Source organism: Salarias fasciatus, assembly GCF_902148845.1.
Source record: "Salarias fasciatus chromosome 23 unlocalized genomic scaffold, fSalaFa1.1 super_scaffold_20, whole genome shotgun sequence".
Classification (NCBI taxonomy): Eukaryota; Metazoa; Chordata; class Actinopteri; order Blenniiformes; family Blenniidae; genus Salarias; species Salarias fasciatus.
Window position 1 is genome coordinate 313,897 of NW_021941230.1, and position 18,168 is coordinate 332,064.

General features: G+C 43.6%; 5 non-coding genes across 5 annotated transcripts; 2 read left to right on the forward strand and 3 right to left on the reverse strand.

Annotated features, from left to right (window-relative positions):
* Positions 1-9,412: 9,412 nt before the first annotated feature.
* On the reverse strand, positions 9,413-9,483 carry trnag-gcc (transfer RNA glycine (anticodon GCC)). The gene has a single exon. It is a non-coding gene; the product is annotated as a tRNA-Gly (tRNA).
* A 112-nt stretch (positions 9,484-9,595) lies between these two features.
* trnad-guc (transfer RNA aspartic acid (anticodon GUC)) lies at positions 9,596-9,667 on the forward strand. The gene has a single exon. It is a non-coding gene; the product is annotated as a tRNA-Asp (tRNA).
* A 1,512-nt stretch (positions 9,668-11,179) lies between these two features.
* trnag-gcc (transfer RNA glycine (anticodon GCC)) lies at positions 11,180-11,250 on the reverse strand. Its single transcript has one exon. It is a non-coding gene; the product is annotated as a tRNA-Gly (tRNA).
* Positions 11,251-11,382: 132 nt separating this feature from the next.
* Positions 11,383-11,454, forward strand: trnad-guc (transfer RNA aspartic acid (anticodon GUC)). Its single transcript has one exon. It is a non-coding gene; the product is annotated as a tRNA-Asp (tRNA).
* Positions 11,455-12,892: 1,438 nt separating this feature from the next.
* On the reverse strand, positions 12,893-12,964 carry trnan-guu (transfer RNA asparagine (anticodon GUU)). The gene has a single exon. It is a non-coding gene; the product is annotated as a tRNA-Asn (tRNA).
* Between the last annotated feature and the right edge of the window lie 5,204 nt (positions 12,965-18,168).

The following is an 18,168-nucleotide window of genomic DNA, read 5'->3' on the forward strand; positions in this document are numbered from 1 at the left end:
TCACTTACCACATCACACGTCCGTCTCTAACCTCCCATTTTGTTTTAATCTAAAATGTTTTTAGATTTAGTAGCCCTTCATACACGCCTGAATTTTTGTTTCCCTGTTCTTGAATCATATGCTTTTGTGTGTGATATTTTTCACTTTTTTATCAAAACAATGTTGAATCTGAAGGTATCTATGGAAGTCTTGGTTTTCTAATAAGAATTTCTTTTTTTAGCATGTCAACGCTGAACAGTGTCCCGTCATTCATAAGCATAAGGCATAAGGCAGTTATGCCTTCAGCTACCCAATCCTGAAATCTATTGTCTGAATTGTTCGGCCCAAAATCTGTGTCCCCAGAAAAAAAGATGCAATTGTAAAGAGATTTACATCGATTGTTTTTAATTGTTTTACACGTTGTGCCAACGGAGCGCAGACGCGTTTGGCCCCGGAAGTGGGCGTATCCTTGTGGAGTGACGTCGGACTTTCCTAGCGGATACTGTGTACTGTCCATCGTACATTGCCTTGTTTGGCGACATTAGATAAAACCTGTCTGATCTCTGTGTATCAGTTTTGGTAGGAATAATTCTATTGTTCGTGCCATAAAGGAGGTAAATAATCTGTAGTCCACATGAAGAACTGATAGAGGTCTGTGGGACTCAAAATCTGTTTTGTCTTTGTCTTCCTTTAGAGTAACAGAGATTATTGCCTCTTTCCAGCTCAGTGGTGTTTGTGCCTTTTTTAGGACCCTTAAAGTTCTACGTGGATTGTATGGACTTAAGTTCTCTCTTCAGGATCTTCCTTTGAGGTCCAGCAGTTTGTCTGGTTGATTTATAGCTATAATAATTTTAGCAAGTACCTGCTCCACATTTTCAACACGATCTTCTATGTTTTCTCTGCCTCTATTTTATTATTAAAACTGGCGAGCTCACCCTTTATATCATTTAGTTGTTGTTTTGTGTCCTTCCTAAAGTCCCGGATCTCCTCCAAAATTTTATCCAAACTCACATCAGTGGCTTGCTGCGTTTCCTTCAGTCCACCATCCTGCTTCAGCGTTAATGTGTCACTCACTGTGTTTTTATCAGCTGGATGTTGTTCGCCAGCATTTTTGTTGTCTCTGTCTCCTTTTCCCTTCTTCACCCCACTTTTTAAAAAATGTCTTTGAAGAAAACATCATATTTGAAGGCCTGGTAGTTTGGAGGGAAGCTTTGGATTTTTTGGAGATCTTCACCTAGTCTGCCATTTTGGACGATGACCTTCTGTCAGGTTTTCAACATCTGTTATTAGAAACAACTAAAGAGTCACCAGTCAACAGGGAAACCAGTTAATTGGAAATACGCCTTGTTTTAAGAATAGAACAGCTGGTCATGTGATTGTGTCCTGATGTTTTCTGCTACTGTGATTGTTTCCTGATGTTTTCTGGTATCTTCTGTAGCTCCTCTACCACCTCTGGGGGGGTAGATGCTGTCTGATGTTCTACAGAACATCCGTCGGTAGTGATGGCGTCCTCATGACCATTAAAGGTGAAGTCAGACGTTAAAACAGCTCATCTTTCCTGTTGTCTTCTAAAATCCTCATGTTGACTGAAGTCTGATGTGTTTTCAGGGACGGATGGAGACGTCCTCTGGGACTAAACATCTGCAGATCACCTTCACCATGAGTCACTGCTTCATCTGAAATCATCTTCTCCTTCTAAAATCATCTTCTTCCTTCAATATCATCTTCTCCTTTTAAAATCATCTTCTCCTTTTAAAATCATCTTCTTCACTAAAAAGCATCAATAAAAATCTCAACGAGAACATGTTTGTATTATTATTTGTTATCTGACTTTTTGGAGTTTTATACCTTTGAAAGTTTAAACCATAGAGATGATTTCAAAGGTTTCAACATCAGAAACTGAAGAGATGAACCCCATGATGTGACATTTATTTCTTTATGATCTTTAAAATGTTTCTGATTCCCCGTTTGATGGGACGATGCAACATTTGAGAAAAGTTGATACATTCACACATTTTGAAATGTCACAGCAAGGTTTGAATAACTTAGATTCATGTTATGTTAATTTATTCTGTCAAGTGTTCATTTATTCCATTAATTGCATATTCAGTTTTATTATCAATAATTAAGCTTACTAAAGGTTACTAAAGTTCCATGAAGAGGGAATCTATATTTAAACACTTTTTTTCTAAAGTAATCCAATAGCTCCTTTGCCTTCAATATATATATATATATATATGTACACACACACATACACACCATAATTACTGGAGAGCAGCAGCAGCAGAGATACGGCTGATGAGAGGAGCCCCTGGTGACAAAGTTTTTTGGTTAAATGTTGGCAGGTTGGCCTACAAACCAAATTTTGTTTCAAAAGACGATCCTGCAGGTCGTCCCTGTCTGGAAGAGCTGCAACATAAATGCACTGAAACTGAAGGATGATGAAGCCCCAGCTTAGAAATTTACCACCAGCCAGAGACTTACAAGTCCCTTCAAGACTGCTCAGCCAGGCCGAGACCTTCCGAGACCGAGAGACCCAAGACTGAGACCAAGACCGAGACCATATACATTGTTGAGACTGACAGTGAGACAAGAGAGGGCGGTGCTCTCTCTTTATGTCGCTATTAAATGTTCAAATATGTAGCCTGTATTAACTACATTTTTATAGTTTAGCTGATTTATATCATGAAACATGTTTTTATCAGCAACTTTATTTCTATAATGCGTTTCTTGTGCCATACAATCAGTGGTGTAGAAGCATCAGGGAGGCTGGCAATTCTCCGGCCTCACGTTAGGGGGCGCTAATGATGCCAGGCAGTGGAATAGGCCATTAACAGTGTCAAGTGCTGAGTCATCAGCTTTTTTCTTCTGGCCTTGTCATACATTGGGAATGGAGGATTATATTCAGAAGCTAAAACAATTCTCAACTTTGGCTTTCTGCTGGAAGGAGGAAATAATAGCTAAAGGCAGACGGACGCCAGAGCTGAGAGGTTTGCTTCAGAGCAGGGATCAGAAAAACTCCAGAAAGGCCTGGCGGTGTGGATGTCCAGTGAGAGCCCCTGTCTGCTTTTCCTGCCTGCTTTTTTCACCAGTTCATTTACAAGTAAAGGTAAGACTGGAATGACATTTTTTAACAATTAAATGTGTTTTATTGTGTGCTGGAACCAGAGCACTGAAAGTGTATGGCAGGCAAAAGCCAAAGCAAGACGGACAGTTTTTTTTTTTTTTTTGTGAAACTTTTTTTGTTTTGTTTTTTAATGCATATATTTTTGTGTGCTACTTGTGGCGACTCCAAACCAACCGTGTGGCCTGAGAGGAACGTTTAGGGTCCAGTATGAGTCTGACACGCTGCAGACTTGTCCAGGAAGCAGACTGAAGATGGGTTAGAACAAGGGTGTCCAAACTACAAATGCAAAGTCAGCTGATCTGCTGCAGATCTGATGCAGACCTGCTCCTTGATCAAGTGACATTTGTCTGGGTTTTTGGCACGAGTGGCGTTTACACACCCAGTGCAGCTGATATTTCCAGAATAATTTCCTGAAATTATTTGCACTCCTTTTATTAAGCCGAGTTCAGTCTGTTAATGTTGACTGTTTCAAGCCAATGTTAATAGGTGTGCTGTTAAGCCTAATAACTTAAATAAGATTGAAATTTACCTGTCCCATTTTCCCCTCTAATGTTTTTTCATGTGCTGTAAATCTCCTGAGGAGAATGAGCTACTAAAGCTTTTTCTGAATCAATCAATATTGATCCATTTATGGAAATCTCTGATGAAGGCAGTTTGTCTTTAATTATTTTTAACAATGTAACATATTTGTCCACTTTTCATTGATTTTTCTCACTCTAATACACTAAAGTGAAGGCTATATACCTCATTTCTAGTAGTGGCCTGGCCCCTCCTATATTTTTAAGTATGTGGCCCTCAGTGAAGAAAGTTTGGACACCCCTGTTCTATATGAAGGCCAGCCCATGATCCCGGGTGCAGCACAGGCACTGATGCAGCACATTTTTATAGAATCAGGATTGTCTCTTTACATTCTAGCTTTGTGTCTCTAATATAAATCTGCCAGAAAACTATCCCATTGTTCATTAATTACATCAGTTTATTGTTCCATCTCCCCAGCATCTTCTCACATGTTGCTGCTCCCATCATCTGAGGCGTCCACATACGGTGGAAGACTCAGACGATGGCCCTGGCCTTCTTAGCTTCAGAAATCTTATGAGAGCAAGTTTCAGGAGGACATGCAGATATGTCCTACGCACATTCAGTGTGATGCAACACTCACAAAACATTCACAAAAGCATAATTCTGCAGTTTTTGTGGGACAAAGCAAATTGTTTGACAAAATCCAGCAGAATCGATGGTTTCGCTCCACTTGTCTCCTTTCTTGAAAGAAGCCGCCTTGTCTGATGAACCTCATGCTTAAGGTCTCCTAAATCTGACTCAAATGTTTTTCCAAAAGCTAGCAAGGGTCCCTCCTTCAGAAATGATGGGCTGTTAGGGTTAAGAGACTGCACTCATCCATAATCTCACAGTTTTTTTGGGAATAACGCCTCTCTACATCTGCTGTGAGACTATCAAGTACCTGATAAAAAAATTCTCCTCATTATTTTCAAACTCACGGTGCCTTTGCCCAACAGTACTCATGACTAAAGAGTCTACAAATGTGGAATTAGCCCAAGGCCGTCTCTTGTTTTGAGGTTCTGTGCAAATCTTGCAACTCTCTACAAGTTCTTCGACGTCTTTCCATAGTTCATCAAATGTACTTTCCGCCACCCCGCGGTGTCTGTGTTGCTGTCCATAAACTTACACTTTCACATACTACAGTAAAGTCCAACGTTTATTGTTTCTGTTCACAAAAGTCAATGGTACAGTCCAGCTCTCATCATGGTGTGGTGTTATCTGTCCAGCAGATGGCAGTGTTCGCTGTTTCATTGAACCTCCTGGCTCAGTGGGCCTGTCATGCAGGGAGATACTGGTGTGTGTGTGTGTGTGTGTGTGTGTGTGTGTGTGTGTGTGTGTGTGTGTGTGTGTGTGTGTGTGTGTGTGTGTGTGTGTGTTCTCGTATTTCTATCCTTGTCGGGGCCAAATGTCCCCACAAGGATAGCAAAACGTGGAACGACGTGCCTTGTGGGACCTTTTTCCGGTCCTAAGTAGGAGAAACAGTGTTTTCTTGACCATGTTGTTGTTACTGAAAAAAGTAAAAGTGCAAAAACATTTCTTTAGGGTTAGGCTTTGTTGTGGTGTGGGTTAGGGTTAGGGTAAGGGTTAGGGTTAGGGGCTGGACATGAATGGGAGTCAATGGACGGTCCCCACAAGGATAGAAATACAAGACTGAGCGTGTGTGTGTGTGTGTGTGTGTGTGTGTGTGTGAGACAAGAACAAACACTGAACTGTCCATCAAGGAGTCCAGCACAGGTCTCTCGGGGACAGGTTCTGGACAGAGCAGCAAGTTAGCAGGTAGTGACTGAAAATATATTCCATGTCTTTTTGTTCAGCAAATCTGAGCCCCTGATTGGGGAACCAGGAATGTATTTCCTGTTCATGATGGATGTTTATTACGCACAAGAAAAAAAAACAAAAATATGTGGCTGTTCATGTCTCTCACTGAGACAAAGATGTTTTACACAAGACTTGCACCAGTGTTTTTTTTTTTTTTTTTTGCACTCCATCTTCCTGCTTCTCAGGCCTAGTTGGCGCTACCTGGGAGCCGTCCGGCTGCTTTTCCTCGTCGAATCGCGTCTCCGCATCTCCAGCTTTTTCAGCCAATCTCCTTCTCTCCAGCCCAGAATTGCCAAGAATCCCCGACCCAATCCGGAGCAAGATTGTCCAGAATTTCTCACAGCAACCAATCGCGTATCTCCAGCCCCAGAATTTTTCAGCCAACCGACGTCTCTTCTGCCCAGAATTGCCCAGAATCACCCACCCAATCCAGATCTGAGCACGTGGCTTCTCTCGACCAATCGATGTCCGGCTTACTACTAGCTCGCTAAACAACCAATGACAGGACTCGTATCAAGTCACGATGGACCCGCTGCCGGTGGCTTCCTCCTCCTCAAACTCCGTGGACAAACACCGTGGCTTTGCACATCAAGGTAAGTTGATATTAACTTTCTTTTAGTCTTTTTCAATAAGCTACACATGTGACACCGCTATGATCACAAGAAAGAAACGGCCGTGGCATCGTGGTGACTCTGGAGTTATTTCATTCATTCATTCGTGTTATCCGTGCTTGTTGTTTTGATTGTGTTATTTAGATGCTTTTTTTTTTCACTTCAGAATACCTATAGTTTTTTTAAGCTGTTTTAGCTATTTAAAGTGCTGCTTTTGTTTTAATTGTTACCGTAGCCACAGGAGTATTATTTAATTTTGCAATGTGCCAATTAACTTCAATGAATTTATATATATTTGACATTTCCTGAGAGCTTCTCTGAGCTCCAGAGACACATGTTTAGCCTGACTTGACTGGAACTGCAAGGACTGAAGTCCTTTTTTACTGCGGCTTCACTGTGCTGTCATATTGGCAAAAATATCAGCTGAGAAATTTAACTGAAAAGCTTTTATTAATTTGCAGTGTCACCTCAGTAAAGTCCCCCCCCCCCCCCCCCCACACACACACACACAAAAAAAGAAATGAGAAAAAACACTGAGGTTAACTATGCATTAAAGAATATACATACAATATGTTAGAATTTGTGCTTTTTAAACTTATATACCTCCAAATAATAATGAATAATAATGACAGTAATATAACACATATCAGTAAGAGCTATTTCTCAGGCGTAACTCTGGCTGGACTTCTTGGTGTGACGTGTGCATCTATTCCTTCTTCCAAACAGAAGAAGCACAGAGCCATGGGGGATGAGGGGTGGGTTTCCACCCTGCAAAGGTTTGCTGCTTCCAGCGTTTGGCTCTGAGGCAGGAAACAGACCAGCACCACCAGAAGAAGTGGCCTGATCTTTATCTGAAGGTAAAGTTGGACAGAATAATCAGCATTCAGTGTGCACTTAAGAATAAACTTAATTTAAAAAAGTGTGAGGCATTATAAGATATATTCAGATTGTATTGTAGATTGAGAATTGCCCTATGCAGCTGAGGGACGGTCATCTTTGTTTGGCCAGATGCAAACATGTAGCTGTGGTTTCCCTGCACAGAGGGTGTTGTTAGTATCTCATGAAATGAATGCATGCAGGTGTTTTATTAATTTTCCTTCCCTGTGCTCTTGCAGCCTTCCAGCAGCGTCCCGGTCACTTCCCCCAGCGCTCCAGATCATCCAGGTCCGTCAGCAGCAGCATCTGGACAGACTGCTCCCAGGCCCTCTTTGACTTTGGCATCGGTGAATATGAATGATGTTACAGGTGTTGGTCATGTCAAAAATATTTAGAGAAAACATGTTGACGATGCTGCATTGACACCAAACCTGAGTGTGGCTAGAAAACATGTCTTCAAGGTCATGTAGCAGCAGCACGGTGGTGTCGGCCTCATTTCAGTGGGATTATTGAAATGCTTCATAGTCACTGACAGTCTCACAATCCATTGTCATTCGTGATGTTTTGAGCTGTTCTCTCTTCCTCTCTCATCAGGCCTGCAGCTCCTCTGTGTCCTCTGTCACATTCAGAACCACGACCAGCAGAGCACCGTCACCTGTCTGCAGTCCAGGACCTCATCAGCCTCATCCTCAGCTCCTCAAACCCCCCTGTCCTCTACAACCACCTCTGTGTCCATCTGCTCCTCCTCCGACTGCTCCACCTCCACTGCTCCCTCTGAGCTCTCCACATCCGACCCTCTTCCCTCTTCACGCTCCAGCAGCAGAAGCACAGCCTGCTCCAGGTTCTGAGCCTCGCTGGCTCCCAGCAGAGATGAAAAAAATAGACCTGCTCAGGACCAGAGATGGATTTCAGCCTCCATCTGGAAAAACCAGCGACTGCAGTTAGACCTGTAGTTGTGGTCCACACCACCAGACCCTGCTCTTATTTCTCACCAGTTTCCTGCTCCAGAGTGGTTTTTTTCACCCACAGGCTCCTCCTGTGGACCGGATCACTGTGGGAAGTGATTCTGCACTGGCCTGTATGCAGAAAGCAGCTCACAGGTGCCGGTGTCCACAAGAGAGCTCGGACAGTCCTGGATGTGTTCAGTGATTTTTTTTTTTTCATTTTCTTAATGGTGTTGTATGTAATTGTGTTGAAATACTTTGCTGTACATAGTTAGCTCATATATCTCTTTGTGTCATATACAAATGATATGTTTGTATTTTTCAATAAATCTGGCCTTTCTTTGTGCAGCAGTGCTTTTGGTTTGTTATTCACATAAATATCTGTTTAAAAAGGGAAAACAGACCTTTTTGTATTGTCAAGATAAAATGACATGTCAAGATCATATATTTAAAATAGTAACTGATCAAATTTACCTTATTAAATAAAAGGGTATCATTACAACTAGAAAAGCTTTTTAAAGAAAGCCAGTCTTCTTATATAGCTTTGTTAAGATCAGAGTTATAAAAGCTCTTTTAATGCAGGTCTGACCAGACAGCAATACATTTGCAAAAGGTGAATAATATTTTCATGGCAAACTTAGTTTTATGTCAAAGCTGAACAGTATCCACTTAGAAGTAGTTCACATATTTGGGTCGTCAGCGGGGCTCGAACCAGCGACTTTTGGAGCCACATCTTCCCCATCAAACACACAGTCTCTGACAGATTTTCCCCATATATTTGAAATTTCAGGAAGAAATTGGATCTAAGTAGATCATAAAGGCAGTAAAAAGGCAAGCAAAAGTGAAAGAAGCTGTCAATTCTCCTTTATTCTCCTTTTTTTCCTTCTTCTTCTCCTTTTTCCTTCTCCCCCTTCTTCCCCCTCTTCTTCCCCTTCTTTTCCCTTCTTCCCCCCCCGAGACAGACTATTGTTCCCCAGCTTTGGCGCAGTAGGCAGCGCGTCAGTCTCATAATCTGAAGGTCGTGAGTTCGAGCCTCACACGGGGCAGGAGTTTTTACAGCATAACTTGAAAGATTGCTCAGCTGTTAAAACTGAACATAGATAATCCAGTCATGCATGTCCAGTTTGTCGGTTCACCTAACTCCATCTAACCTAAAACTTCCAGTCACTCACCGAGTCATTAAGGCAGCAGGGCGAGTGACTTTCTTTGGTTTCAAAAGAGTTTGGCTGATTGTTTAATCTATGTAACAATGGCAGTACTGTGGTGGATCCACCTGGGATCAAAATCGACTCAGAAACAGATAAAGATCCAGAATGAACCCTCTTGTCTCAGTAACTCCACTCTGTATGTTCCTCTCTCACTACAAACAGCTGATCATGAACAGCAGCTGCAGACTCTGCTGTTCATCGTGGCTTGGCTTCAATGACTGCCTTGTCATTGAACATCTGGATCTCTCAGTGACATGAACTGTTCCAGCTGAGTCAGATTAAAAGCCTTGCTGCATTGGCCGGGAATCGAACCCGGGCCTCCCGCGTGGCAGGCGAGAATTCTACCACTGAACCACCAATGCTCACACAGAAGACATCTGGTCCAACTGCTGAACTCTGTGAGCCCCTCCCCCACACTGTGACCTTTACTCCTCCGGTCACAGAGGTTGGACTCACCGTGAAGCAAGGCACCTCTCCTCGTTAGTATAGTGGTGAGTATCCCCGCCTGTCACGCGGGAGACCGGGGTTCAATTCCCCGACGGGGAGTGTCTTTATTTTTCATTGATCAAAGTTGGGCCTCCTCCAGTCCATCATGAATGTCAGAGCTGCAGACTTCTGGGAGTGTGGTGGTCTTCAGAGCAGGACAGTGTGACCTAAAGCTGTCACTGAGAGATCCAGGTGTTCAGTGACAAGGCAGCCATCTCCAGGATCAACAGCAGAGTCTGGAGCTGCTGTTCATGATCAGCTGTTTGTAGTGAGGGAGGAACACATCCAGTGGAGTTGTTGTCATGTATTGAAGAGGGTTCATTCTGGATCTTTATCTGTTTCTGGGTAGATTTGAATCCTGGACAGGACAGGAAGCAGTGGCCATGGCCTGACAATCTGTGGTCTCCACCAACAATGCCGAGGTCTTTTGGTCTCACCTGATGAACACAAATGTAAGATGAAGATTCAGAATGAACAAAATGTTGTACAAGACATGTACCAGTTTTTGTTTTTTTTTGTTTTTTTGTTCCATTTTCATGTTTTTCGGGCCTCGTTGGCGCAGTAGGCAGCACGTCAGTCTCATAATGTGAAGGTCGTGAGTTCGAGCCTCACACGGGGCAGGAGTTTTTGTTTTGCCTTGTCATTGAATGCCTGGATCTCTCAGTGACATGAACAGTGGAAGAGTGTCTGCTGCCAAGCTGGAGGCTCTGGTTGGTCTAGTACCTAGGAGGTAGCAAAGGGCTACATTCAGAAGGAAGTGGCGATGGGCGACTGGAACCGGGAAGTGAAGACAGGCTGTGCAGCGCTGCAAGGCGAAGAAGAGGCAGGATGGAGCTCTCCAGCTCTGCCTCCCTCACAAAGCTGAGCGTCCACCTGCCCCAGCCCCACGGCACAGTGCCACGCAGGCTACGGCACGGCCTTCTTTCCCTCAGTTCAAGATTCCCACATGGCCGAAAGCCCGTCCTGCCCCTTAACACCCAGCATATGTGCAGTGGCACACGCCGGTCGCCGCCGCACCTTATCACTAGATGGCGCCATAACCCCATTATTGCAGTCTCCAGTGACAGACGGTGTTGCGCTCCCCAGCTCAGCCTGGGTTCAGAGAACGGTATTGTGGGGTTACAGGCTTCAGTTTGCAGCCGTCCCCCCTCGTTTGTCTGGTTTAGTGCATTTTCCGGCGCGCGGAGAGTCAGCTCGTGTTCTCCAGGAGGAAATTCACTCGCTATTGGAAAAGAGAGATGCGTGGTGCCTCCCGGACAATGTCAGAGCGGCTTTTATTCCCGGTATTTCCTGGTCCCCAAACGAGGAGGGACCGAGATTTGCCCAATCCTGGATCTCCAGGCTCTGAATCTCCGGGGTCTCCTCCCGGTGGGACATGTTGGGAACACCTCCCCAGGGAGGCGTCGAGCCTCCTCAGCTGGCTCCTCTTGAAGTGGAGGAGTAGAGACTCTACTCCGAGCTCCTCCCTGGTGACTGAACTCCTCACCCAATCCTTACCCCCTCCAGCCCCTGGCTGCACACAGAGACTGGACGGCCCTTGGGCCCCAGAGTCCGGCAGATCAAAAGCCTTGCTGCATTGGCCGGGAATCGAACCCGGGCCTCCCGCGTGGCAGGCGAGAATTCTACCACTGAACCACCAATGCTGACATGTGGGCAAAATTCCTCCCTGAGAAGACATCTGCTCCCACTGCTGAACTCTGTGAGCCCCTCCCCCACACTGTGACCTTTACTCCTCCGGTCACAGAGGTTGGACTCACCGTGAAGCAAGGCACCTCTCCTCGTTAGTATAGTGGTGAGTATCCCCGCCTGTCACGCGGGAGACCGGGGTTCAATTCCCCGACGGGGAGTGTCTTTCCTTTTCACGGATCACAGCCGACTTCCTCCAGCAGTCATCAAGCCGGGATGAACAGCAGAGTGGAGATCTGCTGCAAACCATCAGATGGTGATCAGCTGCTTGTAGTGAGAGAGGAACGTCCAGAGTGGAGTGACTGTCATTCAGGAAAGAGGGTTCCTTCTGGATCTGGTTCTGAGTAGATTTTAATCCCAGGTGGATCCACTGCAGTCCTTTGTTCACACTGTTCTGAATCAGGGAGTCTGGGTGTTTTTTTTCTGTTTCATTCAGAATATCTGGGTTTTCAGGTTAGGGTTGTAACAATTCATCTGTTTTTTTCAAAAGCAATACTGTCACTACGCTCTATAAGGTCACGGGCAGATAGGCACCTATCAGCAGGGTGATTAACAGACAGAACATAGCCTCCCCGCACTGGACACCAATGTCCAAAGATTGTCTCTCCAGTTTTTGCAGTCACAAAACCTGACCTCAGATTATTTCACCACAGTGACCCAAGTTTGCCCTTTTTAAAAACCTTCCTAGTTCCTGTAACCCATCTACTAGGGTCCAGCTGCAGTTGCAGGCCCTCCAAAACATGGCGGCAAGTATAGGTTGGATATACTTGAACCCGTCACTTCCTCCTGGTTCCTGTATCCTGTAGTGGTAGTCTGTCACTACTTTCTAGTTTTTGCAGTTCATCTGTACTTCCTGGTTCCAGAACCCCGTCAGTACTTCCTGGTTCCAGAACCCTGTCAGTACTTCCGGGTTCTGGTAGCCTGTTACAACTTCTCGGTTCCAGTCACCCATCACTACTTGCAGAGCCTCCAGCTTGGCAGCAGAAAATTTCCTACTGTTCATGTCACTGAGAGATCCAGGTGTTCAATGACCAGGCAGTCATGTCCAGGATGAGCAGCTCAGCTCTGTTGTTTGCAGAAGCCAGAGCATCAGTGTCATAATGTGAAGGTCAGGAGGTCGAGCCTCACACAGGCCAGAAGTTCTCAGAGCAAGTAAGCAGCTAGCATGTGTGTTCATCAGGTGAGACCAAAAGACCAAGACTTTGTTGGTGGGGAGGACAGATTGCTGGGCCATGGTCTCTGGGCCATGGTCTCTGGGCCATGGTCTCTGGGCCATGGTCTCTGGGCCATGGTCTCTGGGCCATGGTCTCTGGGCCATGGTCTCTGGGCCATGGTCTCTGGGCCATGGTCTCATGCTAGTGTTTGCATCCCAGCCTGTCACACAGCAGACCAGGGTTCAATTCCCTGATGACGAATGTCACCTTTTCTTAAGGGATCTGCTTTGCACTGCTTCCTGTCCATCACTGTATCTCATGTTGTCTTCTGGTCACACTGTCCTGCTCTGAAGACCGCCACACTCCAGGAAGTCCGCAGGGCCGAGCTCCAACAGTCATGATGGACTGGAAGAAGACCAACCTTGATCTGTCAAAAGAGGAGGCACTCCCCGTCGGGGAATTGAACCCCGGTCTCCCGCGTAACAGGCGGGGATACTCACCACTATACTAACGAGGAGAGGTGCCTTGCTCCATGGTGAGTCCAACCTGTGTGACCGGAGGAGTAAAGGTGACAGTGTGGGGGAGGGGCTCAGACTTCAGCTGTTGGACCAGAGGTCTTCTCAATAGATTTTAATCCCAGGTGGATCCACAACAGTACTTTGTTTGTTCACAGTGTTCTAAATCAGGAAGTCTGGGTCTTTTTTGTTTTTTCCAATTTCATTCACGGAATTTGGGTGTTAGGGTTAGGGTTAGGGTTAGCAGCTGATATGTGTTTGTGGCTCGCTGCAGAAAGATCATTGCTGCTGTCATTATGTGATTGATGAAAAAATGATTAGATTAGTGTTATTTTAACTCTCACCTGAAGATTGTTCTGCCTGTTTTTGGATGGTGGGAAGAAACCCACTCATTCTCTGATCTGCTCTCTCGGGGTTTCACTGCCATAGTATTAGCATGGATTAAACAGTCAACCAAACCCTTTTGAGATAAGGAAGATGAGTCGCCCTGCTGCGTTAATGACTTGGTGAGTGACTGAAAAGTGTTATGTTTTATGGGGTACCTTTACAGACAAACTTGACATGCATTACTGGATTATGGATTTAACAGCAAAGTAATCTTTCAGGTTGTGCTGTAAAAACTCCTGCCCCGTGTGAGGTTCGAACTCACAACCTTCAGTATTCACCTTATTCAGCTCTGCCCATTTTCCAAGGGGCGAGACTTCCGGTTTTGAGGAGCACTTCCGGTGACATTGTAATAGCGGTGTTTACAACTGAGAAAGTGTTGTGGGAAGAAACGAAAACCTCTTTAAAAAACACAAATGGATGGAGTCTGACTCATCCGCCACTTAGTACAGAGTGGGGGGATGACATGAACAAGTGGCCACAGGTCATGTACGGCGATATTTTTTTTTTGTGTTGTCTCTTGGCGTGGATGGCTCAGCTATGAGGAATTATAAGAGCACTGAAGACTATCAATATTTGGACAGGAAACGTGCAAACACATATATTAATAAATACACAATGAATACTTTGGATTAATTTGATCAGTTGTTTCAGCCCCCTTTACAAATGGAAGGGACTTGGGCTTGAAACTGTTTATAGTTTAAAGAAAAAAAGTATGGATGATATTATATGTCAAGCCGAAAGATTTATGGCCCCCCAATAAACCCCTCCCCTCGCCATTTGTCCACCATTTGTCCAGCGTATGTCCACTGCGCATTTGTCCCCCCCCCCCCCCAAACTTCCTTCCGTCTGAGGTCTTTTGAAGTTTTTACGACGGGTTAGGTGTTGACACATCTGAAGGGATGAGTAGGAGCCAGACAGACGGTTAGAGGGGGGTGAATTTATATTGTACTTAGAGATGGCGGAGAAACGTGTTATGAAGAGGTTATATTACAAGCCGAGACATCCTGGTAGTTTCGGCGGGGTAGAAAGAAAGAAAGTTAGGGTGGAAGATGTGAAAGACTTTTTTATCATCTCAAGACACCTATACTCTGCATAAACCGGCTGGGGTACATTTTCCAAGGAACAGAGTTTTTGTTACAAGACCTCTCAAACAGTTTCAGGCAGACCTTTGCGATATGCGAGCATTAGCGGATGAAAATGACGGGTATAGTTATTTACTCACGGTCATCGATGTGTTTTCGAAATTAGCGTACGTGCGAGCTTTGAGAAAGAAGACTGCAGCTGAGGTGGTGTCTGCCTTTGAATCCGTCTTTCGTGAGAGCCAGACGCCTGAAAAACTACAGACTGATGCAGGAAGAGAATTTTTCAACAAAAGTTTCAAGATTCTGATGAGGAAACACAACATCATACATTATGCCACAGCCAGTGATCTAAAAGCCTGCGTGGTTGAAAGATTTAACCGAACGCTAAAGACTAGAATTTCACTGCTAAGAACACTAGACGGTACGTGGAAGTCCTACCAGACTTAGTAAAAAGCTATAACAACACTCACCACAGCAGTATAAAAATGCACCCGGTTGATGTGACAAAGGGCCTTCAAGTGTTTCACAATCTGTACGGTACGCCTACACCACGAGACAAGAGAAAAAAAAAAATAAAGACAGGATTTAAGGTCGGCGATGTTGTCAGAATATCCAAGTTGCGAGGGGTCTTCGATAAAAAAATACGAACAGAGTTTCACGGATGAAGTATTTACGGTGTCAGAATGCATTGTGCGTACTCCGCCGGTATATAAACTCAAAGATTATGACGGGGAAGTGATCGAAGGTTCATTCTGTGAACCGGAGCTGCAGAAAGGGAAAAAATAGACTCATTAACATTTAACTCATTAGCATTTCTCAATCATACAATTTTCAAACAGTCTGTTAGATATTACATTTTACTACAAACAGATATGTCCAGGTGTCTGTAGCACTTTAGATGGTTATATGACCTTTTTAAAGCTCTCCAGAGTTGAACCTAAAAATTATGATCTAAACAAGAAACTCAGGTTTTATCTTAACATATAAAGCAGACAATCAAAAGTGTTACTATTTGTGACCTGAAGATAACCAAATCTGCTCCTAACTTGAAATTTTAAGTTACTGCTCTCAAAACTTTGAAACATGTCGTGTCCTTTGTGATAAGCATCGTGAAATTCTCTGATATTTCCCAGTTAACGTGATCACTGGAAAACCTTCACATCCACCCAAATTCTAATATATAGATCTGAAAATACAACTCAAAAGGAGGGAAAGTTTTTAAAAAAGTGTATAAAATACAAGAAAAGGTATGAATGAATAGTAAAATCATTCAAAGACAGAGTCTCATTCTAAGTATTCAAAATGAAGCCACACAAACTTAATCAGGAAGCGTAGACACGCGCTTGAATAAAAAACAGAATAACTGGTTGATAATTTTCACAAACTCAAATTCAATTTTCTGTATAAGAGACAATAATGATGATGTTGCTGATGTACGCCAAACAAAACCGAGTCAGCAGGTCATGTCAGCTTTGAAAGCTGCTGTCTCACAGCTGCAGCGTAGACGGTTGGACTGTCTGAAAAAAAAACAAACAACGTTAATCTTGCAAAGCGATATTGTTGGTCACAGAAGGTGAAACTAAACAAATCCTATGTATTCCTGTGTACAGCAGAATACAAATACACAACTGTGTACCATTTCACTCTGGCTGCTATTGATACTAAGATAGCATTAACATCTGGTACAACCGGAGTTAAAGGAATGACGCTGAAATGTATTTATTTTTCCTCGGGTCCTGTGCAAATCTGTACTTCTTTGTTCCTGGTTTCAAAAATGGGGTTTATTGGTGTGGGGTTTGGAGACAGACATGACACTCCTCGTTTCAGCATTGTTTGAACCACTGGCCTGATCCCCAGTTCTTTTTCCTTTGATAAGAGATACTGTTTAACTCAAACAGGATATTTCGCATAGTTAATTGTTGCTTGATAAGGTTCCACAGCCAGCAGTCCTACATGATTTGCAAATACAGATTTTCTTCTCCTTTCGAATTAATCCACAGAAACATTACCAAAGAACACAATATGACAAGCCCATGTAAGAGCAGCATTATATAAGAACAAAGAAAGAACAAAATGAAGTGCTTAGTTTAAGAAACATATACAAACATCAGCTTTACATACCTTCTCCTGTAGCAATTTCTTTTCTGAACAGTCTCAACCAGCTGCACAAGAAACAGAATTTCAACTCAATATACATTTTCTCACTCTTTTTCTACTCTGACAGACAGTAATCACTCCGTACTGCAGTTTGCGCCGCTGTTTTAGGTGGTGTAAAGATTTGTTGTGCGTCAACTCTTGCCTGTATCTTGTTTATAGCACTCCCTACATATAACGTGACTCTGTAGCTCGTCTGATACTTTAAAACTGAACCATCTTTGAATTACTGAGCCACTGTTTTTTCTTTTTATTCTTTTACTGAATGGGGTTTTTATTGGGGTGTTGTTTGGGACACACATGGCACAATGACTCCTCGTTTCAGCAGTGATTGAACCACTGGTCTGATCACCATTTCTTTTTCCTCTGATCAGGGATACTGTTTTAACAAACAGGATATTCCGCATAGTTAATTGTTGCTTGATAAGGTTCCATATCCAGCAGTCCTACATGATTTGCGTGCTGCGTCCATAATTTAGATGGAGCAGACGCTCAAACTGACGGAGGTTGTAACAACACATCCAGCTGAATGAACCTCTGCTTTCGTTGTATTTTGCAGGATTTTAATGAACACAAATGCAAGGTGTCCTCATCATACGACCAAACAATAACATTTTAGTTGCTATCTTCATCATCTGGTTGTCTATGAAGAAACTGGTAACAAATGTCAAGCATTTTAGTCCCCGTACTGTCCCAGTGATCACTTGTAACTGCACTTTGAAGTTTTTACGATGGGTTAGGTGTTGAAGAGATGAGTAGGAGCAAGACAGACGGATAGAGGGGGGTGAATTTATATTGTACTTAGAGATGGCAGAAAAGCGTGCCATGAAGAAAGTCAGCGTGGAAGATGTGAAAGATTTTTTATCATCTCAAGACTCCTATACTCTGCATAAACCAACTAGGGTACATTTTCCAAGGAACAGAGTTTTTGTTACAAGACCTCTCAAACAGTTTCAGGCAGACCTTTGCGATAGGAAGACGGGCTCACCTTTCCTCCTCTCCTCTCTTTCATCATCTGGTTGTGTATGAAGAAACTGGTAACAAATGTCAAGCATTTTAGTCACTGACCCAATGATCATTTGTAACTGCACCGATGAATGGTTCAATGTTTCCGTGCACATCTTTTAATAATAACATCAGTCCCTCTGGAGAGAGACAAACAATATTTGTGGACTTGCTACTCTGTCCGAGAATGGTTTATCTACTGGTCTGCTTGACAGGATGCTAATGTTCTGATTCCCTCTATTGTGAACAGTCAAGTCACCACATCAACATTTAGCAAAACAGAGGCTGCTTTCTGCCAAACAGGGAAATATTGGCCTACCGTCTGATGTATGTTTGGAATGTTTTACTGTTACTCACTCTGGAGCACAAATTCTATATAATATTAATTTTGATAGCATATCTTTTTCCTAATAATGAAAACATTTCTAAATCACAAACACATGTTGAAATTTCCAGCCATCTCTCTCGACCGGTAACAGTTTTGACAGCGGTTCTCTTGGTGGGACACCAGAAATGCTGACAGTCTGAACAGTGTCATTACTTAATGGACAGTATATCTCCTGCTGATGAATACAAGA